Genomic DNA, 27,265 nt, shown 5'->3' with positions numbered 1-27,265 from the left:
CTGTGCAGGAAAGACTGTAAACCCTTGTATGCTCAATAGATATGATCTGGGAATGATGATGCTCTTGGGCATGTCCATGTCTCTCATTCAGAGAATCATACTGCTTCCATCTTTAGTATAAAGGTGATATGATTAAAGAATTAAGTAAGCAAACACTTTCAGACCAAAAGAGATTTGTTTTACAATTGATTAATTCACTTGAGTAGATTGCCTTCTCCTTTCAACCGTTATTCGTATTCTGTGTGTACAGCTGAAGTGTGAGAGGAGTGTATGTCCTACATGTACTGAATGTATAAAACCACCCTTCTTCCTCTGTTTTACCTCCCTACAGTTTTGAGGATCCTCTTTGCACTTACTGGCCTAGAAGTAAAAATGAAAACATTCTTAAACTTGGTCCGAGTGACTTGGGGGAAGGGAAGGCATCTGAAAAACTTGTAAATTTCATACATTTTTAGGATCTACTTGAAATAATGTCCTATCACCTAAACAATCTCTTATTCCATAATTTCCTTATAATCCATTCTTAGACCTTGGTTTTAGCACATGCCCAGCTTTTGGCTTGACACACAACTATCACCTCCACAAAAATATGGGGGAAACGCAGATCGATGGACTTTAGCTATTCAAAATAGAGAAGTTGTCACTCAGACCTCTCTCTTGGGTTCACTTTTGCTGTCGCCTGGCTGTATCATTGTGTGATCAGAATTATCACAATACAGTGTAAATGGCGACAGCAATTAGTAATAAAAAACCGATTACTGTGGGATCTGTTAGTTGCTAACCATTTGTATGACTCATAACGCTTAGAAACAATGAATCTGGTTGAATCATCAAGATTATAATCCACCATCAATTGTGCCCTTATTTGTAAATGTTTTAGCTATGCAATCATGCATCGCTTAAGGACGAGGATATATTCTGAGAAATGTGTCGTTAGGTGATTTTGTGGTGTGTGAACATTATACAGTGTGCTTACACAAACCTAGCTAGTATAGCCTACTACACAGCTAGGCTCTATGGTACTAAGCTTATGGCCCACTGTCATATATGTGGTCCGTCGTTGACCGAAATGTCATTGTGCAGTGCATGACTGTAGTTTTGAAAGCTAGTAAGGTAGAATGGAAAGAGTTTTGTTCTTGGCAGACACGCGTTCAAACACTGGCTTTGCTATTAAATGTCACCTTAAGCAAGTTGTTTAACCTTTCACAGCCTTAATTTCTTCATCTAAAAAAAATGGAAATAATATAGGCTCGTTTATGAGAATTAAGTAATGGGTAAAAGGCCCAAGGCTTTTTCTCTCTTGGTTTTAAATAAATCTGTACATTTACAAGTCTTTTACTATCATTAATGGATTATATTTTAGTAAGGGTCTGGTTCCTAGCCCATCCTGATTGCTGAGTAAATGTCCATGGAATGAGGGAGTGGATGATTACGTGTATTTAGTGGGATGTGGCTACTATTTCTTCTGTTGGACAAGGAACATGGAGTTTGCAATTTATCCAAAATTACCCAGAAAATGGATTCACTGCCTACGTGGGCTTCTAGAAATGTATAGACTCTAAATTTCAGGCAAAGCCAGTAGACTTGGAAGTTTCTCTCTGTGTTGACCATTACCTTCTTCTCTGTCAAACACTCATTTTGTGGAATATAATTTGTGCATGGCACTGAGTCAGATACTGAAGGGTCTCTTCATTGTGTATTGTTCAAAGAACCTCATCTGTGTGTTCAATTGACATCTTATGCGATAAGGCGGAGAAGGTACTATTCTGGAGGTGAAGGAGAATTGTGGACAGCCTTTGCTGGGACAGTCTTTGAGTTGAAGTCCTAACGTTCACTTACCGAAAAGGGAATTGTCTGAGCTATGGTTTGATCCATGTCTGTTATTAGAATTAAGTCTAGCCAGCTGCCAGCTCCTAGAGCCAGGCGGGCTACAGCTGTTTCAATGTGCTTCCATTTTCACTCTCTAAGCTGACTTTGTTAGATGAGTTAGTTTGGAATTTATTTGAAAAAACAGGTGTTGGTTGAATTTCTGAAATGTTGCTTGAGCCTACATTTCATAGAAATCAAACTTTCAAAGAATAAAATTATTCTTTAAAAGGTACTTATTTTAGAGGATGGGACAACCTCAACCTTGTAATAAATTCTTTAGTAAAGAGAATTTCTAATGTACCTTTTTACAGATAAGATTTTCCTATAGCAGGACATGTTCTCATGTTAATAGCATCAGCTGGAAAGTTAAGACCAATAGGGAGAAGGGAGAAGAAATCTTGAGGATAGGTGCCTCAATCACAGTATTGTAATTGAAAGAGTACCTCTTAAAAATTCAAGTTTAACTAGCATCCAAGTTCACTATCTGGACTTACGTCAGTCTAAGTCACACTTGGGACAAATTGAGTTTAAAAACTAGCTAAAGAAGGTTAGGACAAGAGCATTTCCATTCCTAATAGAATTTGTTCCCAGGAAAGATGAAAATTCTACATCAGGACCCCCTGTGCTATTTTGGCACTATGGGTTCAAATACTAGCCAGAAACTGCGAGAGCTGGGATAGAAAATAAATAAGAGAATTCATTAAAGGGACACATCAGAACCTTTGAAAAGGTTCTCACGGGGGATCATTTAGAAATAGATGAAAATTTGGACAAGGGTATTTTGATTGATTTGTTTTATTTTCTCTGAAGTTCTTGACACATTCTGTTGCCCACTCTGGTAAATAAGCATCACTAAAGGGTTTCCAGTGTGTATCTGCTGGGCCTCCAGGATATTCTTTTTCTTAGGAAAGAAAGGTTTTTGACACATTGGTCATCTACTGATGTGTTTTCCCTGAAATCTAATTTCCCCGTAATATTGGTATTTTCTTCCATACATTTTGAAGTCATGCAGAAGAAAAACAAAACAAGCTTTGTTCTGGGGACAGTCACGCACACCACCCTGGCCTGCTTTTCTTTCTGTGGAGAGACTTTCAAATTTGCCTGTATTTTTGGCCAATTTTTAACAACGTGGTCAGTATTCCAGTGGCCTAGGGGCTGAGGCTCTGGGTTCCTTACTTCTGGTTGGAGCCAGGGTTCTGTGGAGGAGAGAAGTAAGAAAGGTAACAATATTTGGCCTCCAGTCCTGTCCATTCTCTTACTCATCCCCACCCCATTGAACCCCCAAGTACTCTCTCAGAATTCAAAGTGGTAATTTCTTCCCAAAAAGCACCCAAAAAAACGATATCCAGGCGTTAGCTTCTTCCAACAGAAGACCCTAAAGAAAATCTGCCCAGTTATAGACAATGGGTGAACTCACATCTTTTGTTGAAACAATGGGAGTGATGAGCTCCCTGACCTGATAGCCCTTTCTAAACTCTCTTCCCTCCAGGTTTTCTAGATTTCCAGACCACTCAGGTATTTATTCAACAACAAAGTATTGGTGGCTGATATGGACAAAGTGTTGGGCTAGGTTTCCCAGCAGAGTGGAAAACATGGCGGCTTAGGAGTCCTAAACCTTGGGTTCCAGTTTCACTTTGCTGTGCTTGGCTGAGTAACTGTGTAAATCACTCCTCCTGCCTGGCTCTCTCTTCTCTCATCTGTAAAATGAAGGGATTACTTTGATGAGCTCTGAGATCCCTGCCCTTTCGAAAAATGCTGTGATTTTCTGATGACAAATCTCTAGAGCCAGTGTTTCATGTTTCCAAATTTAAGCTGAAAACTAAATTCTTTCCACTCTTAGCATGAAGCACATGGCGGTCTGTGAATCGTTCCATGGTTTGTGACTTGGTTGTCTCATCCAGTAGAATGTAGAACCTAGTGACTCTAAGATGCTTATTGTGGCTGGCACGGGAAGCCAACCTCCAAGCAGATACATCAGAGCTTTGCTATCTTTCACATAGTATGTGTTCAGCATCCCCTTTGCATGTAGTAACTAGCTGTTATGAAATCACTAGTAGTATCTTAATATTATTTAGAACAGAATGAAGTTTTTCACTTTATACTAATGTCTCCAAATAGATGCCAGATAAAGAATTGCATTTCTACAAGGAAAAATGTTCCTTTTCTCCCTTCCCAAAAGAGTCACCTATGAGGATGGATCCTAACCCCAGGTCCCATCCCAATATGCATCGTTTCCTTTGGCTGTGATTTTTATTCCGTCCTGACTGGCAGTGAGGTCAGAGGTCATAATGACCCTTCTGTTCATACTACAGAATCTGTTGACAGCTGACACCTCTGTTGGGAAAGTAAAAGCAAGCTGGTGAAAGGACTGTTATCGTTTTGACAGATGCCCGTTATTGGGTGCCATACCAACTGGCAAATTCCTGATAAAAGGAAACAAATGTGTATTTCAACTTCTTGACTGGTTCTGTGAATGGCTTATAGGAACCATTGAACTTAAATGTAGTTGAACTTAAGTAACAGAGGTAGAGAAGCCAGTGGAGACTGTTGCTAAGGATAGTTTGGTGACTGTCGTATTTCTTTGTCATCAACATGAGTGAGAATAATCAAATAACCAGCCCATGAATGATGGAAAATAATTCAAGTTTTACATGAAAGCGTTTACTAAGGTAGTGCCATGTACCCTCTCTCAAAAACCTTTGCTCAGTCCTCTGCTTTTCCCCATCTTCTTTCCGTATGCCTGATTCCCCTTTTCCTGCACTGGATGAGAAATGCATTGGTCACGTGACCCCTCCAGCAAAGTTTAGTGGTGAAGAGCAAGGGCTCTGGAGTGAGACAGCTTGAATTGGGATCTTGGTTCCATCACTTATTTTGACAAGCCACCTAACCTCTCTGTACCTCCGTTTCTTCATCTTTAAAAGGAGCATGATGCTTTTCTCATGTACTGATAGGAAGAGTTAAATCAGAGAATGGATGGAGAGGACTTTGAAACAATCAGTCATAGAGTAACCACATTTTCACTCCATGCCTCCCATTGCCAATCTCATCAACCAAAGTATGGGCTGTTTCAGACCTTATTTACCATTCTGTGGATCCAAGGGGCTGAACTCCACAATCAGGGGTCCAGAGCACTTACCAGCCCACTGTGAAGTTCTAGTCCATGCTGGTTTGGGCAAATAATTGTTTGGCAAAGAAAAGAAACTGTCTCTTGGATCATTCATTTCCCTCTAGAAGAGGGAAGAATTTAGAAGAATCTACTTTCCAGTTGTCTAGTCGGATATAACCCCATGAAAGTGAAATTATTTAACTCTACAATATGTGCTGAGAAACAGCTTTGTGGATGGTATGTGCCGGGAACTGTAGTGGAAACAAACACTAATTAAGTCATAGTCTTTGTATTTTTGATCTTATTGGACAGACAGAGGAATACACAGACACGGTTGACTATATATTGGTAAATATGGGTTAGAGATGGTCCCTATACTTAGGGTCTTATTGGGCTGCGTGAAGGAATGTACCAGCACAATATTAAATGTGATACTCAAAATGCTGCATTAGAAGTATGAAAGGCTTTGGGGCTCTGAGAAGGGAGAAATGAATGTCATTTGGAAAGGTTGAAGATGACTTCTTGGATTTTGATTAGGGCATAAAAAGATAGGCAGTATGTAAACAGGCGGAGTGAGGGACAGGGTTGGGAGAGCAGTGAAGAAATCATACTCTTAAATTCACAAGTGGTGTAATTCACCAGCAGGAATTTCTGCTTTTAAATTGAAAATAAATATATTGCTTTAAAAGCTAGACAATTTGCTGTTGGTGTAGAGAGCTCAGTCTCTACCTGATGATGGTTAATGAACAAGTCCTGGGCAAAGGGATAAAAGAAAAAATAATACTATTTTGTAAGTTCTGCCAAGAAAATGCAAAAATGATGGTCTAGAGAGTATAAACCCCTTCAACAAAAAGGCCATTATCATCTAACTGCTAAGGTCATCAGTATATATGCTTTTAAATAAACCCAATGATCCTCTTAATATCATTATGGAAATGCAGGCTCGAGCACATTAAACGTACCCTATTGGGATGCTTTGCTATTTGCTAATTTTGCAAAGTATGTTTTTAGATGCTTTGACTTGTTAAAATTTCTACAAATAAGCACTCTGTGGCTTTATTAGCTGGTAATGCCATAATCTTCTAAATATTCAAATGTAGTTTTGTTAGGGTTTCCTTTCTTTCATATAAAATTTCGGGTGTATTGCATTGGTTTTACATTCACTCCTGGTGCTGTTCCTCCCCCTATGTTAACAGAAAGAGCAAGTATAACCTAAAGGATTATGTGATAACCATTACTGAAGAGATTCAAGACCGTTTTCCAATTCTGTATGTTAGAGATACGAAGACTAGACCCAAAGATATACAGTGCCTTGACCAACATGGTACTGTTAGTTGGTTAGACTCACCTGGGTCTAGAAGCCAGCCCTTTTAGCTCCTAATTTGGAGCTCATCCATTACACCCTCATTCTGGCCACTGAAAAACACTGGGAACTTAAAGATTTGAAGCAGTGTGTTAGAACACCGTGGATTAAGAGTTCGGGAGATTTCAAGTATGTTTCCCCTGACAGATGGCTATTTAAAAATAATAACAATACCTAACGTTTATGAGATTTTCCTAAGCACTTGCACATGTATTAATTCATTTAATCCATCACAACAACCTTGTGATATTGGTGCTGTTACTTTCCCCAGTTTACAGATGGGCCTTTGGGGCACAGAGGGTTTACATATGGGGGGAGAGGGCGTTGCAGAGCGGGGATTCAAACACAGGCTGTCTGGCTCAGGGTCTTTGCCCTTACCTAATGCCTTATTCTGCTTCCTCCAAATGGGATCTGGTCATTGGGAGCTTTTTGTCACTACCTCTCCATCACCTTGTGTCGGAAGCAGTCTTGTAATTTCACATTAACTACACAGTTAGTACAATCCAGAGGCAGTGCTACTGAAGTTGTGTTCGCATCCTGGATCGCTGTTCCATTTCCAGAGATGCCTACGGTACAGAACTGTCATGGGTCAATCCAGCCATTCAGAACAAAGTTACCTCTACACAGCAGCAATGGTTCTGCCATCTACAACAGCCGCGATAGCTAGAGGGCAGTTCCATGGAGGAGAAAACAGTAATTCGCTGACTGAACAAGTGATTGAAGGGCCCTTGGCATTTGCAGTCATTTCACATTTTTCTTTCCATCTGGGATAAACCTTGACTTTGGGACAAGACTCTTTAAGTGGATAGTCCATGTGCCATGGAGGGTGTCAGCTAAACAGTCCTTGGGTGTAAAGTGGGATGGGGACTAGACTCCAGCATCATTGTGTGAAACAGTATCATTGGGAGAGGTGGGAGTGAGGAGTCCAAAATATTTGATAACATGGAAAAAGCTTTCTTCCCCTTCCACAATTAATCCATGTCTCCATTTGCATTTGTAAAAGAAACTCCTGACAGCACCAACAACGCAACAAGAGAAATGCACAGCCCTAGCAATGAATCTCCCAAGGCATTCAGCAAGTGCCACAGGGCTCATTAATCTTGATTATTTCCCGTAATAGATAACTTCACAAATCAGCTATTATTCCTAATCACGCACATAAAGATAACGGACGGGTAATAGCTTCCTGCATGGCGAGACCAAAATAAAATTTCATTTATAAATATATTTCTGCAAATTCTGGGGGAAGGTGTTTTCTGCCATCTTAAAGGAGCAGAAGGAGGTGAGGGAGCGACCACTGAAAGAGAAATCGATCCTCGAGGATTGGGTTTTTAAAAAGAATTAGGTGTGTTTGATTTTCTTGGAGACGCTTGCTGGCTTGTGTGTCACAATGTCACTCTGTGGTGAGTTTGAGAGACTTTGGGCCACAGGAGACAACAGAATTGTGCAGTTTCAGTCTCTAGAAGGAATTTAAGAAGAATACCCAAGAATAAACAGAAAGCACAGTGATGATAGTGTGTATCTATAAAGTTGGCATTTGGGTTTCAGAATTTGTGCTGAGTTGGGTGAATTCCTTTATCTTCACAGGGTGTGAGTTGGGTGAATTCCTTTATCTTCACAGGGTGTGTGGATTACCTCAGGAATGCTCTTCAGATGCCAGCTAGCAGACAGTGCACAATAAAAGAGGGGTTTGTAGGTGATAGTAGATATGTTTCATACATAAATTTGATAGCGTATGGATGATAACATGTTTTTTTGAAAAGGTGACACTAGATTATCTTAAACCTAAAAACTGCCAGCTCTTTTTCAAGGCAAAAATATATTATCCTGGGAAGGTTGCTAATTAAACTTGCCCAGGTGAAGGAAACTAGCAGTGGGCTTCCCCTCCTAATTTATGCCTTTCTGAATTCAGGCGTCACCAATGACCCGGGAAGCGGTTTTGTTATCATACAGCAACAAGCTGCGCCTGTCCATCATTTTATTACCAAAATGCCAGTGCGTTTCAGCACAGCCTGGAAGGAGGTGCATCCCCTTTAGGATGGGATTTGGCTCCGTATTATCCAGTCACTAGGAATAATTGGCCTATCACAACAGCACATTCCAATAGGAACATGGTCTCAACACACACACCTTTTAAACCAACTGCTTACTAGGTAGCACTATGAAAGTCTGTTCTTTGACAGGCCTCTTCTCCAGGCACCTGAAGTTAAAATTTCACTCTAAACTTCTCTTTTTCACTAAAGTGAAATAGTTCTGCTTTCTCACATCTCCCATAGGAGGAATGGAGGTGGTCATTCCCACAACCTTGTACTTTAGTCGTATTTATTAAATGTTAAGGCAGAAGAGTTTCCAGACCAGATGATTAAACTTTTTCCTGCCAACAAAATCTGTCTTTCTGATATAGTCTCAGCAAGGACAGAAAAACTGAATGCCCTTTATGTGCAAGGCAGTGTATTAGGCCCTGGGGATAGAAAGATGTGCAAGACGTGGTCTGGGCTCTTAGTGAAGGTAATGAGTGCTGAGGACTTTGGGGGAAGGCAGAGCTGTGCATTAAAGAGGCCTGAACTTTTACCCATGGCCGTGAGGGGAAAGGCCACTTGCGGCAGAGTGAGCAGCATGAGCAAGGCAAAGCCCTGGAAGAATTTTGGACACCTCTAGAGAAGAGTGACTGATCCAGTTGGGTTGGAGCAGGCTGTGTAAAATGGGAGATAAGGCAGAGAGTGTGAATTTAGGCCAATTTAGAGAGAATTTTGCATGCCAAGCTTAAGAGTTTGGACTTTCTCCATAGACACTGGAGATCTGCTAAAGGGTTTGTAACAGGGGAATGACACGGTTAGACCTGTGGTTTAAAAAGATTAATTCAGCAGTATGCAGAATGGATTAGAGGAGAAAGCACAGAGAAGCAGAGCCCATGTGCATGTTGCTGCTCACCTAGACTCTTGCAATGATTGTCTGCCTCAGTTTTGGAAATGGACATGGAAAATACATGCCTTGGGAAGCAAGGGGGAGCCACGCAGAATTGGTGGTTTTGTTGAGTGTAGCGGCTGTCTATTGCCTCATAAGAAATCATTCCAAATTGCATGGTATAAAACAACAACCACCTCATTATGGAATTGGTGGGTCAGGCATTTGGACAGGGTATAGCGATGGCGGGTTGTCTCTGCTCCATGATTTCTGGGGCCTCAGCTGGAAAGATTCAAGTGAATAGCAGTGACTCAGTGGGCTGAGGACTGGAATCATCTCCAGCTTCTTCACTCACTTGTCTGTGTCAAAGATAAACAACCCTGGACACTGATTAAAGTGATCACAACAGATTTTAATCAGTATAGTGCTATTATGATAGAGAAGAGAGTCCAGCGTGAGCTGAACTCAACTTTGTACAGAGGTAACTGGGCATCTTAAAAGGTGAGTGAGGGCATGCCAGCCCAGCGTTGTAGTGGTTAAATTTGCGCACTCTGCTTTGGCGGCCCAGGGTTCGCGGGTTTGGATGCCAGACATGGACCTACAGACCGCTTGTCAAGCCACACTGTGGTGGCGTCCCACATACAAAATAGAGGAAGATTGTCACAGATGTTAGCTCAGGGACAATCTTGGGAGAGTGACGGAATAGGGAGGGGGTGAGAGGAGGGTTCTGGTCCATGTAAAACCCATCTGAGTTTCCTAAGTGGCACTCATGGGAGTTAGGCTTCTGTCCTCCCACGGAGGCTGGGAGACCCTATCTTCACATGTTGGCTGGGACAAACAATAAATTGCTTTGGTCACCTTGAGCTTTCCCTCATAGGCACTTTAAGTGTTGGGGGGAAGGGGAGGGTCACCCTAGGGGTGCAGCGTTGAGCTATTAGAAACTGTGTAGTTTGTTCAAGTCCTTCTAGGCTAGGGTAAGGCCTGTATAAGAAAGGGCTCAGAGCAGACTGGCTAGAGTTTGGTCAAGGAGAGAATCTTTGTTGTCTGACATGGAATTACTCAAAAGCTGAGCTCAGCTGGAACTGGCGACTGAAGCACATGCGTGGCCTCTCCATGCTTGTTGGGTTTCTGGCAGTGTGGCTGCTGGGTTGTTAGAGAGAGAGCACTTCTGGAGAGGGAGCATTCCAATACAACCAGGTGAGACTTACGTCATCGTTTCTAACTATCCTCAGAAGTCAAACAGTGCCACTTCTGCCTCATCGTCCTGGTTACAGGAGAATCATTAAGGCCAGTCCAGGTTCACGGGGAGAGAACTGGGCTCCCACTCTCAAACTGGGGAGGTGGCAAGGTCACATTGCCAAAGAGCATGCGGGACAGGAATGATTATTGCAGCCACCTTTGGAAAGCAATCTGCCACACTGGAGGTTGGCAGTTGAAAGCAGCAAAGATGACTAATTCGGCTTCGCTCTTGCTGAGTTGAGGTGACCATAGGACTTTGGAGGTGAAAAGGATATAGTAACTGAAAATACAGGAATTATACTTCAGACTAGAGGTAGTGAAGAATTTCAAGGAAGGGGGTATGTGCCGAGAAGAAGGTTAAGGATAAGCATAGCTCCTTCAGGTGTCCCTATGTTGAGAAGGTCAAGATGAGCCCAACAAGGGGGCAGTAGACTCAGGAGAATGTAGTTGTGGAAGCTGAAGGAAGAGTTTTAAAAAGGAGAGGTAATATGTCATCTTGAAAAGAGTGATTTTGGTGGCTGGCGGAGGCGGAAGCCAGATGGCAAAACCTTAAGGAGTAAGTAGATGATGAAAAGGTAGAAGCCATCAGAAGGAGCCCGCGGAGCATTGTAACTCTGCTAAAGTAGAGAGAAAGGGGACAAAGGGTGTGGTTCGGAGACTGAGCAAGTTAAAGAGAAGATTTTATGTATGTATATTTTTAAAGGAATAAATAACATTTTTTTCCAGATTGAGACAATTGTTATTCGTGACCTTTGGAGAATGCAGAGTAAACTGTATCCTTTCCTGGATGTTCATCTTTTTTATTTCTTTTCCCCCCAGTGAAAACACACTCAAATTAATTTCTGCATTTCTTCTAGTATTTCATAAAGAAGAAATATATAGGTTAAATATTCAGACATTGTAACAGACTCACCTGAGAGAACACCGAAAGATTGGTTTGTAATTTAGAAATGTAGGTAATGAAGTTACAGCATTGTCTATGACTCTTGTTCCTAGTTGAAAGATGTTCCTAATTGAGAAATTAGGAACAACCTAAATAGCCAGCCATTAAGAGAAGAGCTAAAGAAATTATGGCATCTCCACTTAATGGAACGTTTTACAGCCATGTAAAATTAGAATAATAATTAGGAAAAATGGCTAATATTGATTGATTATTTTCTGTTTGGCAGAACTTGGCTGGGTCATAAGTGATCTAGTAGAATTTCACAAACAATTCTGTGAGTTCTATGAGGGTTAGGCCTTACTCTCACCAAATTATAGATGGGAAATTGATGTCCTCTAAGTGAGAAATTATATGCGTGTATGTGTAAAAAACTTAAAAATATAGCCTGAAAATATATCAACAGACTAATGGTTATGGTAGAAGAATGAGGCCATGTGTTTTCTTCTATTACCTCAATTTTCTATAATGCGTAGAATTCATTTTTTTTTTTAAAGATGTAGTTGTTGCCTTCAACCTCATGCTTAGTTTTGTAACCCTTAGTTAATGCGTGTGAGGTCATGTGGAGACTGTTAGGTATCAGTTACCTGAGTTACCTTCTGAAACTTAATTTCTTTCAAATAGGATGATTTTAAGGTATAAAGTGAACAATTTCAAGGAGAAGATAGAAAGCAGTAAGCCCACAGTGTGAATGTTTGATTCTAGTTTTTGTCCCACTTGCTTCCTAAAGTAACATGATTCTGGAACCACTGCCCTCCTCCACCCCCCAGATTCAGGTTTTCATCATTTTAACAAGCTCCTGTAGAGTCCGGGAGCTTGAGGGCATGAAGTGAAATTGCTTGTGTCTCAGGAGATGGTGCGTAAGGCAGTCATCCCGGGGGAGCTCTTCAGCAAAGGAATGAAGACTTTTGGGAAAAACATGGCCTCCTTTATAGAAGTTATTCAACCCGTTTCAGCCTTGAGAGAAGTCTGACCCACATGCCCAGGACCTACAAGAAATGAGGCCACGGACACGTGAGCCAGCCCCCGGAGAAAATTAATGTGCTCTACCTTTCTTTTAATGCCTTTCCCAGCTTTTTTTAAGTAGCTAAACCATCCTTGTGAGGAAATATTAAAATGTACATTTCTGCAGTCAAGTGAGCACGTTCTCTGCTGATTGGGAAGCAAAACAAGAAAAAGTTAAATCAAAGATGGAGGAAAACCCAAAAAAAGATTCTTTTTCCACCAGCCTAGTAGTTTCTTAACTCATTTTGTCAAATTAAACCCATAGAAAAACAGGGAAAGGTAAGCAAAAAAATTCTCCTGAATGACGTAAAGTGAGCTTAACACTCTGAAAACTTTCTGCAAGTTAAAAATGTAACTCTGAATCAGATATGGAATGAATGCGTGTCAGATTTATTTAGCTCATCAGTTAGGAAACCTGTAAGATGACAACGCAGGCGTAAAGAGCATTTGAGAATTGAGTATTTATAGGCATTTAGAAAAGAATATTAGAATAAAATTTCGTGATTATATATAAAAGTGATTATTGTCCTAGAGAGTAATAAAACCATTATCTTTGGGGTATTCTTTTCAACTGGACATAAATCTAGAAGTTAACCGGTAACTTCTAATCAAATACTTAACAAAATCAGACACACATACATTCTAGAGAATTAAATCATCTTTGGCCGGGCCTATTAAACAACGCCCCAGTATGACAACATGAGGACATACTGTATTACCCCCTACCTTGTCCTATTTGTAAGTTTTAGGTCATTTTTCTTACCACCATACGGTGTTCAAGTTTTTATTTGTTCTCAACTTTTCAAAAAGTTTTAAGAAATTTAATACAACTTTCAGGTCCCTTCATTGGAATGGTAATAGTGACCAAAGCAGAGTCAGGCTCTTGCAAGGGGGTCTTGTGGCTACCGCTTCATTGTTTTGCACCCGAATTTCAGGCCATGTCACCTTGGATTGATAAATGAATACTCACCCTCACAGCTGAAAGAATACCCATCCACATGTGGGACCCACATCTCTTGTTTTATAGCCATCTCTGAATTTGCAGCTTCACTTGGCTTTGCACTTCTTAGTTAAAAAGGAGATGCGTTTCCTGGCAGTTTGGTTGCTGCCCGGTGCAATCCGTCCCTTCCAGTGTGTGTGACAGGAGGCCATGCTTCATGAGTGGCATCAGTCTTAATTTCCTATTCTGTCAGGGAATTAGCGTGCCAGTATATGCAAGAGGATGCGGTCACTTGTGATTGTCTCCTCTAGCTTTTTATGTATCTGTTGGTCTGTTGATTTCCTTGACAGAAGAAGGAGTTAATGCTGCTGTCAATCATTTTGTGGGACACTGGGCCTGTTCCCCCTTCAGAGGGTGCTTATCATATGGCAACAGTTTGGTGTTTGGAAATTAGTTAAGGTGCAAATTCCAGCTGACTGTGTCCAGGACTGAAGCTTAATCTTGAAAGTGCTGACAGTCAGCCTTGTTTTCACCTCCTCGTATCTCTGTCCTCACCAAGGGTGCTGTGAAATTCAAACTAGTATCAGTTTTAACTTATTTCAATATTTAAAGTAAAAATGTGCCGTACAAACGAGGAGTGTGGCAGGGGGCAGGGGGAAGAGGAGAAAGAAGAGTATGAGAGGTATTAAAAACCAAACCAATAGCCATAATGCATATCCCAGCTTTGTAATTTTAAGGAATCACTGCCTTAATGTCATCAAATTGGGCCTCACAGTAAAACTGTTCCAATATGTGAAGCAAACTTTGAAACTGTAGTGGAGGAAGAAATTTTCCTCCACCCTTCTAGGTTCTTCTGGCTAGTCTGAGAATTCACTTGACATGAGACAGATTAACAGGAGAAAATCCCATTTAATTGTGTACGTACAAGAACTCCACATACATGAGACAGTCAGAGACAAAAAGGTAAGATGAGGTATATATGCCGTCTTGAGCTAAGGAATGGGATAGGAGCCTGGGACTTCAGAGGGGAGGAGGGAATTCACAGGATGCTAAGAAGTGCAGATGTTCAGTAACTAGAGGTTTGCCCTGCCATACAGATAGGTCATAAAAATTTATTTCTAGTAATAACTTTTATTATGGGCAGGGCTCCCAATTTAAATTCTTTAAGGGAGAGGTAAAAGTTTCTCTTGAGCCCACAGGTCCTGATTGCCTTTAACTCAAAATATTCCACGTGTCAAAGTGGCCCATCTTGAGGAGACCTGTTCTGAACCCTTTCAAAACAAGCTTGATACTACTAATAATCTACATACGTAAAACAATTGAGTGAGTTTGAGTTCACCAGGGAGCCACTTCTCTTTTACTTGCATTATCCTGGCTCTTTTTTCTGATGGAATGAGCCAATCAATTCAGTTAACATGGCCCAGACTGTCAGCGTGAACTCATTTCTCATCTCTGTTTTACAGTTAGAACCCCAGAATGGCTAATTAATAAGGTCAACCTGTGATATAATTATGATAGCCTCAGACTGTATCTCTACCACTCAGACTAAATGAACTCTTCTGAGGTTGAGTCAGTGTTTTCCATCATTGTCATGGGCAATTAGTAGCCACTTACAATTGGTTACAGTTCATTTCTGCTAATGGTATTAGGATGAGATCCTATCGACCACATGACAGTCCACATGAGTTCTCAGAGACTGAACGTCCAAATGGTAGATTGGAAGCCGTTCCATTTTTCAAGCCAGTTTGGAAAACTGCTTTCCATGGGTTCCACTGCTTTATTTGTACTCACGTTGATGAAAATGTATCTTTCTGGGAAATGAACTTGCTGGAGACCTGGCTGCCTGACTGAATTGAACTGCAGAGCACTAACTTGACACTAAGTAGATAACAATGACAACAACTGTGTGTTATTTTAGAAATCTGAGAATCTGTGTTATTTTTCTCAAATGCCCTCATTTGTAAGAGTAGCTTCTGGAAGGAAACTGTGTCAGAATCTGCCGTGGTTGTGAAGATTGTAGTTACTAAGCTCTGCAGTCCATTTATGGGCAAAGAGCTACACTGTTTTTTGAAATCACCTTGCCTGTCTCTTCCTCATTCTTATTATAATGAACTTGAGAATGTTTAGTAGGTCAGGTGACTTGAAATGGTTGAATGTTTTCCAACCTTCTAATACTGAAGCGGTCGACAATGAAGCTTCCATAGCAACCAGCCTCTTTCTGAAAACATTTTCTCTGGAAGGGGAAACAAGCAAAAGGAAAGCAAGAGCCGTTTCTCTGTGTTAAACATATTTGCTGGTTTATTTTTGAAGGTAAAAAAGGGAGCGTTTTGAGCCCTGAGGGAAAGGGCTGCCAGCAGTGTGGCCATGCCACAGTGTCAGTCATTTGGTTTCTGAATCTTCACGAGGAAGGCCGTGTTCCTGGCAGATAAACGCTAAACGTCCGATAAACGCGTGCGAGACTTCTTGGTATAAACTCCAAGAGCAGGGGACGGTGGCAAGAATTCTAGTGTAAAACCTTGAAGGATACACTGCACTTGTTTTAATTGAATATCGTTTTGTACATTAATTAATGTGTCCGTTCTGATTTCCCAAAATGGCAAATAATGATGTGTGAAAACAGTATAATTGCATTTTGATATTTTTGGTCGAGTCGTAACTGGATTCGATTTGCTTTTGATCTTGAAAGTTATTTATTATTCCTATCAATCATTCATCTTTTAAAATTGCGTTTATGTTCATTTTCCCATTTTTATTTTTAATTAAGCACCGAGTTCAGCACCGGCCTTGATTCATGGCCCTGTGGTATTTTGTGCAGGGGATTTAAAATGGAATTTCTTCCTGTGCTTGTTAGCAAAATACTTTGCTATTTCTGCTGGAGGAAAAGTGTGCATGCGCACACAGGTACACTCACACATGGAGACTTATTAGCCAGAGTTGTGACTTCATTAAAATGAGAATCCGTGCTTTTTTGGGGAGTGGCACACTGTCTGATTGTCTGCTGTGTATTTCCAGAATGTGTCATTTGGATTGAAGTCTCTGAGCGCCATCAGAGTTGCGGTCCGTGGTGCACGTTGACCGCGTTCTAGCTCTCCGGTGTTCGGCTCATTTTCTCCATTCACTGGTGAGGGTTTATCTGGAGCCAGGATGCCACTGAGGGACTTTTTAATCCGTGACCCACAGAGGGTCGAGGCAGCTGAGGTTTACCAGAGGCATGTAAACCTCTGTGTCTTTTGCTCACATTTTAACTGTGACAAGGACTTGTCACTCGGAAACAGCCTCTCAGCTTGGGAAAAGGCCTTATTGCCTTTCAACTTGAAAGAAGTGGTGGTGGAATTTTTGTTTGGAGACCTGAAAAAAAAGAGTGACGGAGGCGGACATGAGCAGCTCCCCAGTAGGGGAAGCATGGCTTCTGCATTCATCACAGTGACAGGCGACACTTTGAAATGAAATTCTTACAAAATGTGAAACCAACACTTAGAAGCAGGAAGAAAGCCATGAAACTACTTGTGAAACTCCCCTGTGAAAAAAGATGCATTTATTTTACCTGATTTTTAAAGTAAAACTATTTTTTAGTTAAAAAAAAAGAAATTCCTTCGTATTCATGATTTGTTTGAACATTTTGCCATATTGATTCTATATTATCATGAAAGTCTATTTTGGACATTTGCCTCACATCCCTAGGCATGACTGGCCCCTTTTATGTCCTCTTGCCTTTCTACTGATATCAGATCTGATTTTGCAGAGACAAATCAGTAGACTCGTAATGACCTGCGTTTGTTCAAAAGACATTATGCACCAAAGGCAGAGGAGATGCGTTTAGTTCTGGCTCTAAACAACTGAGACTTAAATAATACATTTCAGCCAGGTAATCTATTAGAACAGCTCTCTTGAGAAGTGCTGTGTTATGAATGGATTCTGCATTTAAAATATCCATTTGGTTGCCTCCCTCCTACTAATTACTTCCTTCTTTGTCTTACCTCTCATTTGCATTGCTTAAGCAGAAGAGAAGGAATCCAGTTGGTTTTTTTCCCCTTTACAAATCCTTATACATACTTAGTAGCAGCAACTGTAATGTTGACTTAAGCTCATTTCTGTTCAAGAAAACTGCATTGCCAAGGAGATGCTCGCTAATCGCTACGTCTAATTACAAAGAAGAGTAAATCACTAAAAACAAATTAAGTATCTTAAATAAAATGGAAAATAAAAGTAGTTAACAAGCATAGAGGGAAAAGGGCTGCCATTTCTAAGTCTGTTTCGTGTGCTAATTGAAGGCGGCCTTGGTTTGGAGGGCTGGCCAAAGTGGAGGTTGGCAAAGCTTTTCTCCGTGGAACCCCTTTCAAAGAGTTCAATGAAATGATTCAGACAACCACCACCTTAGATCCTAACAGTTCTGAGCATCGTTTGTAAATGAGGAGGCTGCAGGTACCCTTTCCATTGGACTCTGTGGACCTGCTCACACTCTACATTCTTAGCCCAGGATGATGATGGAGGTGACTGTCAAATCACTACATCCCTAATTTAAATCAACTGGAAACTGATGAGAATTTTATACTTGACCTTAATCTGAAGAGGTCTGAAATAAGCTTATTACTAACCAAATCTTTCTTCTCTGTCTTGCATTTCTCTAGTACTGGTTCCTTATGTCTTCAAATGCATGCCAGTCTACTAGACGTTAAAGCCAACAGTGAAATGAAGTTTTTAATCACTGGTTCAAAAAAATGTGGTCCGAGGAATACTGTTGTTCCTCACAGAATTCTCCTGATCTTGTTTTAATTTGGCAATTTTCATATTTTTCTATCTGGTGCACTTTAGAGATTTATAGTATTTCCTATAAGTACCCCAACAAAAATAGGGCTGACCTTCCCATCTATTTTGATGATTTATCTGTGGGCATTGTAGGAAAAATTAGAAGAGCAAAGAGAGAATTATTTTGTTGAACTGTTAATGTAAGAAACTTGCCTTTAAAAATGTTTATATTTCTTCCCTTTGACTATATATCCATAAAGTTCCATTTGCTTCTTAAGTGCTTTGTCTAATGTTCATATATATGAAGAAAGAACAGAAGGTTTTTTTAAAGTAAATTTCTGAGCTTGAGGGTTTAGGAGAAGAGAGATGGATGGAAGATGGAAATCTGGTCTGGGAAAATTAAAATATTCAACAAAATGACCTGCTTGGTTCTATTCCTTTAACTGAAAATGCTTGACTCCCACTATAAGAAGGTTCCACTCTACTCTGAACTCCAGAACCAGGATATTTGAAGGGGTCCAGTGTTCTGATTCAGTAGCTAGGTCTCAGGTCACCCTCACTGTCTGACTGTCTCGGACTTTATGCCTCAGTTCTGAAATCTGAGTCTTCACCTCTGTTCTTTGTGACCAGGTGCCCACATGTAGCATGTCTTGTTCTTCACTTCCTGCTTTTAGGATCCTTCTGGGTACCTGAGTTTCTATGGGGTTTTCCAATACTATGCTCACCTGCTAAGGACACCTCCTAATGGCGGGTCTCTCTCTGAGCACCTGAAAAACTCTGCTACCAGGGCCTTTCGCTGATCACCTGCAGGTCAGTGTCTCCTCCAGGCTCTGGCCTTCTGGGATATAACCCAGCCTGCTGCCAACCACGTGCCGCTCTAACACAGTAAGTCACATGAAGTTGAGTGTTGCCCTTCCGTGATTGTGCCTCAGTCGTTACACTCTAACAAGCAGTCAACACTCACCAGAGGTGCTGAGGCCTTGTCAGTGAACCCCAGGTATTCCCAGAAAAGCAAATTCAGGATTATTATTCAAAGAAAGTTGGAGTTAGTACAAGTTTGAGTTTTGTCTTTTTGACGGGTGAAGTGGATTTTATTCGCCTATATTTTAGATGGAATGGACCACATAAGCCAAGGATCAAGAAGCTGGTGAGTAGAGTGTCCTTTGCCATGGACAGAGACAGACCCTCAGAGCCATGGCCTTTCCTTTCCATGAAGGCTCAGGAGCCAGCATGCTTTTGACTCTGCTTCAGCCAAGTGCATAGACTCCTTAGCACATCTGACTCTCCCTTCTGCTCTGCCCCACTCGGCCCTGGATCGACAGGAGCTACTCATCAGCTCAAACTCCAGTGTCCTGTAGAGGAATGAGGATGCCAGCCTTTGAAAAGGAATCACAGAGGAAAGAGGGCTTAGAGGAGAAGAGAACCAAGTGGATAAGGAAGAGAATGAAAAAGGAGCTGACAAACACTGGCATCATCTTCTGTCTCTTTAGAAAGGAGACAGCATGGGCTCTGTTTTTTTTTCTGTTTCAGACAAATAATCCGTGATATGTTACAAGTATGTGTGATCAGTATGTTGTTGTCTCTGTGAAAATGATAAAGGCCCCACTTAGTCTACCTGATCTCTCTCTTCTGTAGGTGGGGACCTCCCTGTACTTCGTCAGTGAGGTTCGTTTCTGTGGACTGATGGACAGCTGACTCCACTGAGGCTAGACTCTGCATGGGGTCATGTACTAGCTGGGCAGTTGGCCAGTGGGACAGCATCCAAGTTCCCCGCACTTCTTTCGTCCCCTTAGTTTGAGTACAGTCCAGCAAGAGAATGTGTAAAATGAGGTTTGGTTTCGAATGAAGATAATGGACAGAAATGTAAATAGAGTTGTATTATCCGAAACACAAGGATGACTTCAGATGGAAGCTTGGCCAGAGAATTAGGACTGTCCTTTTAGGGGCAGTGTGACAACCCTTTCCCACAAGCCAGCCAGGACCTGCAGAGGATGTGAGCCAGTTGGAAGGAACTATTTGAAAAACCAAGGGAAGTGTGAAATGTGACTTGATGAGGAAATGAAGGTGTTCTCAGGATACCCTCACCTTTTTTAATAGCAGTATATACCATGGGCTGTTCTGCTCTTCAGTAAAAATGATTAATTGTCCCCATCCATCACGTTGTACAGTAGGGTACATCTGAGTAGCAGAGAACTTATAAAATATACTTGCAATAAGTCAGGAAAACGTTTGTATTTTTTAATAACATTTTTGAAGGAGAAAAATCTGTTTTTCAATAAATTCTGGCATGGCTTCTCTCCAGATTTTATTTCTCATTTAAAATTATCTTGGAGTCAGTTTTTTTTTTCTGTTCATTGGCTTTTTACCAGGTTTCTGCCTAAGACAAATACATCTCAGAGATGGATTAAAAAGAGGGCTAGTATGTGGACATAGAATTCCAGGTTTCCTTCTGTTTCTGCTTTTGGTTAGTAATAATAGAGTTCTACCAATGTAAGCACTGAAATTTTACTGAAATTTTGTAGTCACTGTTACTTAAGATCAGGTAAAATTATTTCTCAAGTCAACACATTTCTATATTATTGCCCCTGTATATTTGGCTTTTCTCTGTGGAATATCTTATTTCTGTTCACTGCTGGATGTAAATTACAGTCTTTATTATGAAGTGGTAGGTTGCTACCATTTTTAATGATAGAATTTGAATTTAGTATACATTGCATAGTTATCCCTGTTATTGGAAACGCCCTGTTCTTATTTTCTTAAATCACAATTTATATTAACAACGCATAATCTCCCAGGGCTGACAAGTTGGTGCTGTGGAGTATCAGCTGAGGGTGATGCTAATTGTAGAAGCTCTCCTTTTCCCTTCCTAAGAAATCAACACATTCTTCATAAGTGACAAGGGGCCTTCTTTGTGCAGGGCCAGATATGAGTTCCTACTAAATATAGGTGGAGTATACCATCTAGGAAATGAAAAAGGAACTTTTAGAAGTCCATGAAATTTGTTGTTATACCTGAAAGAAAAAGTGATACTCAACGCATCTTCCATTCTTCACACCCCAAACGCCAGTTAAACATTAAATCTAAGCCCATGGGTATAATAATGTACATGTTCCTGTCCAGAAAGAGGTCCCATAGCAATTTTATATTATGAGACATTTTTAAAGCAGGGAAGAAGTCGCCAGCATACATACAAATGTTCAAACCCACTGAACAGGTAGGTACCTTGGGGAGGCAGGAAAAGTTAACTCTCCTTCTGTGTTTGTTGTAACGGGAGGTTTCGTATACCAGCTGTCTGATTTTCTTCTCTTACTTCTGTGAAATGGAACATTTCATTCAATGAAACAAAATCCATATGAAAGTGCAGATGGCAAAAGGTCAGAACACCAGGCAAAGGACACATTTATTCCACTGAATACCTTTGGTGCTATCTAGTTAGATTCTGAGATTTGAAGATTGTTTCTAAAATATTTTGTTTCTGAATCCTGCATTTCTGTTAATTGGACACTTGGGAGATATTTAGAAGGGGAAATCAAAAGGACATTGCGATGGATGGTATGTGAAGGGTGAGAGAGAGAAGCATAAGTGATGGCTCCAGGGTTTCTTGTGGACTTGAGTGAATGACTGTGGTAGTCACCTAGAGAGCTAGGCACTGGGAGGGGACCAGGTTTGGAGGAAAGACACAGGGCAGGCGTGGGCGAAGATATGAATTGTGACTGTGTGTATGTAGGAATATCTTCAGGCGTGAGTGTGCATGAGATTGCTTCACGACTGCTCAGCTGGTAGGAGGGAGATGAGCATGCATAGGAGACAGAGGCGTAGCCCCAGAAGTGGGGAAAGTTCCAGGATCCTGTCTCCAAGACAGGAGAGCATTTCAAGGTCAGAGAAATTGACAACCTAGATGATAAAATGTGTGGTTTTTTCCACTAATTCAGGCATAGTCAGATGTTGGCAACATCATAATCTAATCCTTGTAGAAAATAACTGTGCTTTCTAAAACAGCAAGGCTTCACCCTTTCTGGCTGGCTGGTATATTTTTACCACTATGACACAACAGAAAAACTTCCAACCTCTACATACCAAGCATCATTTCTCCCTTGCCTGGTATAATTTTCCTTTAATATCATCCTGTGGGGAATGTATCTAGTTTATTGCTCCATTCTTTCTATCTTATATGGGATCATAATGATCTTCCCTTTTGTTGACAATTTGGATAATGACAGGATAAGATCATTATTGCTGAGGTATCCTGGTTTAAAGCAGTTTCCTGGGAGAAAGCATCAAACTCCTGTAATAAAGTTACAGTCCAAATTTAATAAACGTATTTTTAAAAAGTGTTCTTTCTTCCACATCGAAGTGATGGGGCCCTTTACTGAACTAATTATAATGGTGGAGCTCCTGATGGAGCTACTGTAGTTGAATAGAGTAGTGGAGACAGAAGGGTCCCCTCTCAATTTTCAAACGCATAGATGTTTCAGAGTTTCAAAGTTTGACATACTGTTGGAGTGTAATCCACTGAATTCATTGCATAAGCAGAAATAAATTCATAAAAATAGCACTTGTTGTTGACTTAAGCTTTTCACTCTGTGATCAAAATAAACCTTCAATAGGTTGCAAGACATTTTCCCCCGCAGGCCAGTTCTAAAATCATTGATTGAAAGAAGAAGGCATTAACTGATTCTTTTTGGGGGTATGAGGTAAGAAAAAATGTTAACCATCTGAGCAACTCTCAGTTCATGAAGTAACGTTACTTGCCCTATATAAACAATTTCTGCTGTAGCTGAAGATAGCACAGATGCATATTCTGTTGATTCCTTTAGCAAGTTAAGCTCTGTGTTACTGTCTGAGTCTTGTTTATACTGAGGAGTCTTCAGATTTTAAAAGACATGGGCTTCTCTTCTGGCATCAGAAGCAGATGGTGGCCTGTAACTTTTGGGGGGATGTGTATTATTTGTCCCTGAAACTCTGGGCCCATTTGTCCCCCAAGTTCATTCACCATGTGCTATGAATTATTCTAATCCTCTGTCAGATGATCAAACTCTATTATCTTCAGATAAAAAAAAAAATCTGGATTTCAGCTTCCAGGAAACAACATACAATATGTTTTGATGAGGTTTATCTCATGAACTTAACATATTTACCAGGAATAGTGAGTGATAAGAAATACTCCTCTTTTTTTTTTTTTTTTTTTTGAGGAAGATTAGCCCTGAGCTAACATCTGCCACCAATCCCTCTCTTTTTGCTGAGGAAGACTGGCCCTGAGCTAATGCCTGTGCCCATCTCCCTCTACTTTATATGTGGGATGCCTGCCACAGCATGGCTTGGCAAGTGGTACGTAGGTCAGCACCCCGGATCCGAACTAGCGAACCCTGGGCCGCCGAAGCAGAACGTGCAAACTTAACTGCTGTGCCACCAGTCCTGCCTAAGAAATACTCTTGAACTAGGAAAAAAATTCTTAAAGCACTAAGGAAGAAAAATTAGTAAAAACAAGTTACAGTTCCGTTTCTTATAATGTTCTTTGGAGCTGATAAGGATGGGAGTCTTCTGGGGAAAATGATGGGCTGTTCAGAGCTTTAGCATCCCTGTGTGTAGTTTGTGTGTAGACTGACTCTCTAGCATGTGACGGGCACAGGTGACTTGGTGAGGAATGAGGAATGCGGAAGGTGGAGTGGACTGCCCATTACAGTTTTATAATCACCTTCTCTGAAGATCCACAAAGGATCAACACCCTGGTTCAACTGAGATGTAGTTGGCCAAGAGTCGTCTTTCCAACCCCCTGATTTCGTAATTAGCAAAATTAAGACAGTAATCCAAATCCATATCCAGTTGGGTTGTGGGATGGGAAGTAAAAATCTTAAAGTCTGGATGAATCAAGATATCTTCAAATTTCCAGTGAGTGAAAAATAAAAATCCTCCTTTTTACATTCTACATTAGTGATTCAGGGCACAGATTCTGGAGCCAGAGTGTCTGGATTTGAATGTGGCTCTGCAACTCCTAGATACGACCTTGAATTAGTTACTTCACTTCTTGGGGCTCAGTTTCTTCATCAGTAAAATGGAAACATTGAATACTTGTGTCCCTCCTGGCATCTCAGAGAGGCATGAAGTGAGATATTATGTGTCTGTAAAACTGTGCAGTAGTTCCTGGCGCGGAGTAAGAAGTGTGAGCGCCGTCGCTACTGTCTTTCAGGATGGGTTAGCCATGACTTCATTTACCTCCATGTGTCCATCACCTAATTCATCTTCTCCTCCCCTCGGCCCACTCTATATGTTCTCCTCTTCCCCTCTCCCTGCTCACTCTCCAGCTCCTGCTGTTCTTCAAACACCAAAGGCCCATCTCTGTCCTGGGGCCTTTGCACGTGCTCTTCCCCAGATATCCACCTAGCTTGGAGGCTCACTCACTTGATTTGGATTTCTACTCCAGTGTTAGGTTATTGACTTGACTGCTCTCTACAGTATTCCACCCAGTCGCACTCTAGCTCCCAGCCTTTTTCAGGTTTCTTCATAGCTCTTACCATTCCCTGAATATAGTATGTTGTTCACTTACAGATTCTTTTTAATGGGGAAAAAAGTCAAAACAAAGCATATACAAGTATTGCCTTAACTGTGTTGGTTAGAACATTGTTACTGGGTACCAGGGCTTTGTATTTTGAGGAATTGATGTAAGATCCTTGTCAATCCCATAGGTACCCCTTATCACATAATTTTGAGATGGTACTAGGCACTTTAAAGACAGACTTAAGTGAAAAAGAGCATATAAACTCAGAACTTAGTCATCTTGGCACTTACAATATTGATCTTAGACTGTAAGCATTACCATAAGCATAACTGTGGGACAGGGACAAGGACCCAGCATCCTCAGAGCATTTGAAGTTGATGTTTTAAGCAAGGATGAGAAAATTAATATAAATTAAATAATGAACGGAGCCAACGTCATTGCTTGTGTTTATGTCATCTTGACGGAAGGAGACCAGACCTGAGCAGGAACTGGCAGCTACAGTTACAGGTGTATGTACTTTGAAGGGGGGACTGGCCCTTGAGCGTCGTGACTGTCCAACGTGCAGACGTCTTCTCAGTTCAGGCTTCCTCTAAACTCCCTTCAGAAAGGTTGTTATGGAACCTTATCTGCCTGAACGTCTTCCTAACCCAGGAGAACTGGAATACTTGCCTTTCACTGACCCATTTCTTTGCTAGTTCTGGTGCGTTCCAGAGGGACTAAGCCCTTCCCGATGTCCCACTTGAAATGGGCTTATGCCGTTGTAAGCTAAGACTCACATCATCTCCGTTAGTGACTTGCTCCGTTACAATGACCTGTTTCCTCTGCGGCTCAGGGCTGAATAGCAAAGTGTCCCTCCTGGCAAGGAATGAGTGGCAGCTGTGGCAGCGTCACCCACCCAGACGTCCACAAAGGCCTGGCAGGCAGTGCAAGCCGGGGAGCAGGACACACACCTGCCCTAGGAGGGCAGCTCTGCAGTTCCAAGCGAAACTGGCATGGGGCCCATTGTCTTAGATTTTTCCAATTTTCCAGGAGAACCAGGAATCTAGACTTAAAGTGAAACCTAAGAGCCGGCCCTGTGGCTGAGTGGTTAGGTTCCCAAGCTCCGCTTTGATGGCCCAGGGTTTAGGATCCTGGGTGCGGACATGGCACCGCTCAACGGGCCACGCTGAGGCAGTGTCCCACATGCCACAACTGGATGGACCCCCAACTGGAATATGCAACTATGTACTGGGGGGATATGGGGAGAAAAAGCTGGGGGGGGGGGGGGCGAAAAGAAGATTGGCAACAGTTGTTAGCTTAGGTGCCAATCTTTATTAAAAAACACAACCAGAAACCTAAATATTGGCAGCTAATTCAATAACCTTTGTCTAAGCTGGATTCGACCCATGGTCTCCCAGCTTGTGACCTTTGTTCTTGAAAACAGACTTCACTTTATCCATTGTTCACTCAAACAAAAGGCATTCCAGGTCATCATGCTCCTCCTAGGGTAAGGAAAGGTGGTTTGGGATACGAAAAAAAAAATATATATATATATGTGTATATATATGTATATATATATATACATACACATGTATACATACACTTCTGAGCTTCTAGGAATCTTCTCCCACCCACCAAAGCCACCTTCACTTTTTTGAGCATAGTCTTCTGGATGTGGGAACTTAGGCACCTAGCCTCTCAGAAATTAGAGGAATCTCAGCACGTCCATCGTAGGGCTAGTTTTAGTTTGAATCTCTACCTACTACCATCTCAAGTATTTGATAAACACTTATTGACTGAATGCCATACTATATTTTAACCAAACATGTATTTCTAGAAATTTCTTCATGTGTCCTCTTTTCAAGTCTTTCAGTCTAGTGTTTTGGCTTCTTATCCCTTGATGCTGTCCATGTTCCAGTTTTCAAAAGAAGCGAGCAAGACAGCCTGCAGTGGGCTTTCGTCTCGTTCCTCTCCCTCCTCTCTCTTCCCCGTTTAGGTGCCCAGAGGTGGCTCATAGAGTCATTCTCCTCGTTTGTGGCACGTCACCATCATCAGGCCAGGCAAGGGTCCTCTCATTTCATTTTGTCTGCCCCCTCAGCCCTATCCCAATTGCCATTCCCCTCAGAGAGCATCACTGTAATGCGTTTAATGTTGCTTTAGATGTATATGTGAAATAGATTGAAAAGTACTTATTTGCAGAATGAATTGTATAATCTGCATAAATGGTGTTATAGATTCTGATTCCATTTTTTTCCTCCAGTCATTGCTGCTTTTAGAGCTACATATATTGCTGGATGTGCACCTTATTCCTTGCTTCTGGCTGCCCTGTGGTGTACCAGCATCTAAATCCTCCACACTTTATTCATTCATTCCCCTATTAATGGTCACCCTAAGCTGCCTCTAATTCCTAGATATTCCGAACAGTGCTGTGATGAACATACCTGTCTTCCTCTGGCTTTGTGGGCGAGTTTCTGTGGATTATCATCTCAGGGTCGTGGGGCATGAGCACACTGCATTTCACAGGGACAGAGATCGCTTTCCAGAATGGCGGGACCTGTTCCTCCTCCCGGCAGCTGCCAACGAGCCTTGCTCTTTGCCCACGCCTCCACGTGGCACTGTTTGTCTTTCTCCTTCTAATCTGATAGCTGTATCATTGTCATTTTAATTTGCATTTCTCT

At 41.4% G+C, this 27,265-nt stretch overlaps 1 protein-coding gene and 1 long non-coding RNA gene across 42 annotated transcripts in view; both read left to right on the top strand.

Annotated features, from left to right (window-relative positions):
• Window positions 1-27,265, top strand: part of CELF2 (CUGBP Elav-like family member 2) — a 789,986-nt gene that overhangs the window by 544,561 nt on the left and 218,160 nt on the right. The window lies entirely within an intron of this gene.
• LOC138921458 (uncharacterized) lies at window positions 2,956-16,108 on the top strand. Its single transcript, XR_011434047.1, has 2 exons — window positions 2,956-7,926; window positions 7,960-16,108. It is a non-coding gene; the product is annotated as an uncharacterized lncRNA (long non-coding RNA).

Source organism: Equus caballus, chromosome 29 (genome assembly GCF_041296265.1).
Source record: "Equus caballus isolate H_3958 breed thoroughbred chromosome 29, TB-T2T, whole genome shotgun sequence".
Taxonomy (NCBI): domain Eukaryota; kingdom Metazoa; phylum Chordata; class Mammalia; order Perissodactyla; family Equidae; genus Equus; species Equus caballus.
This window is presented reverse-complemented; position numbering and strand designations above follow the sequence as displayed.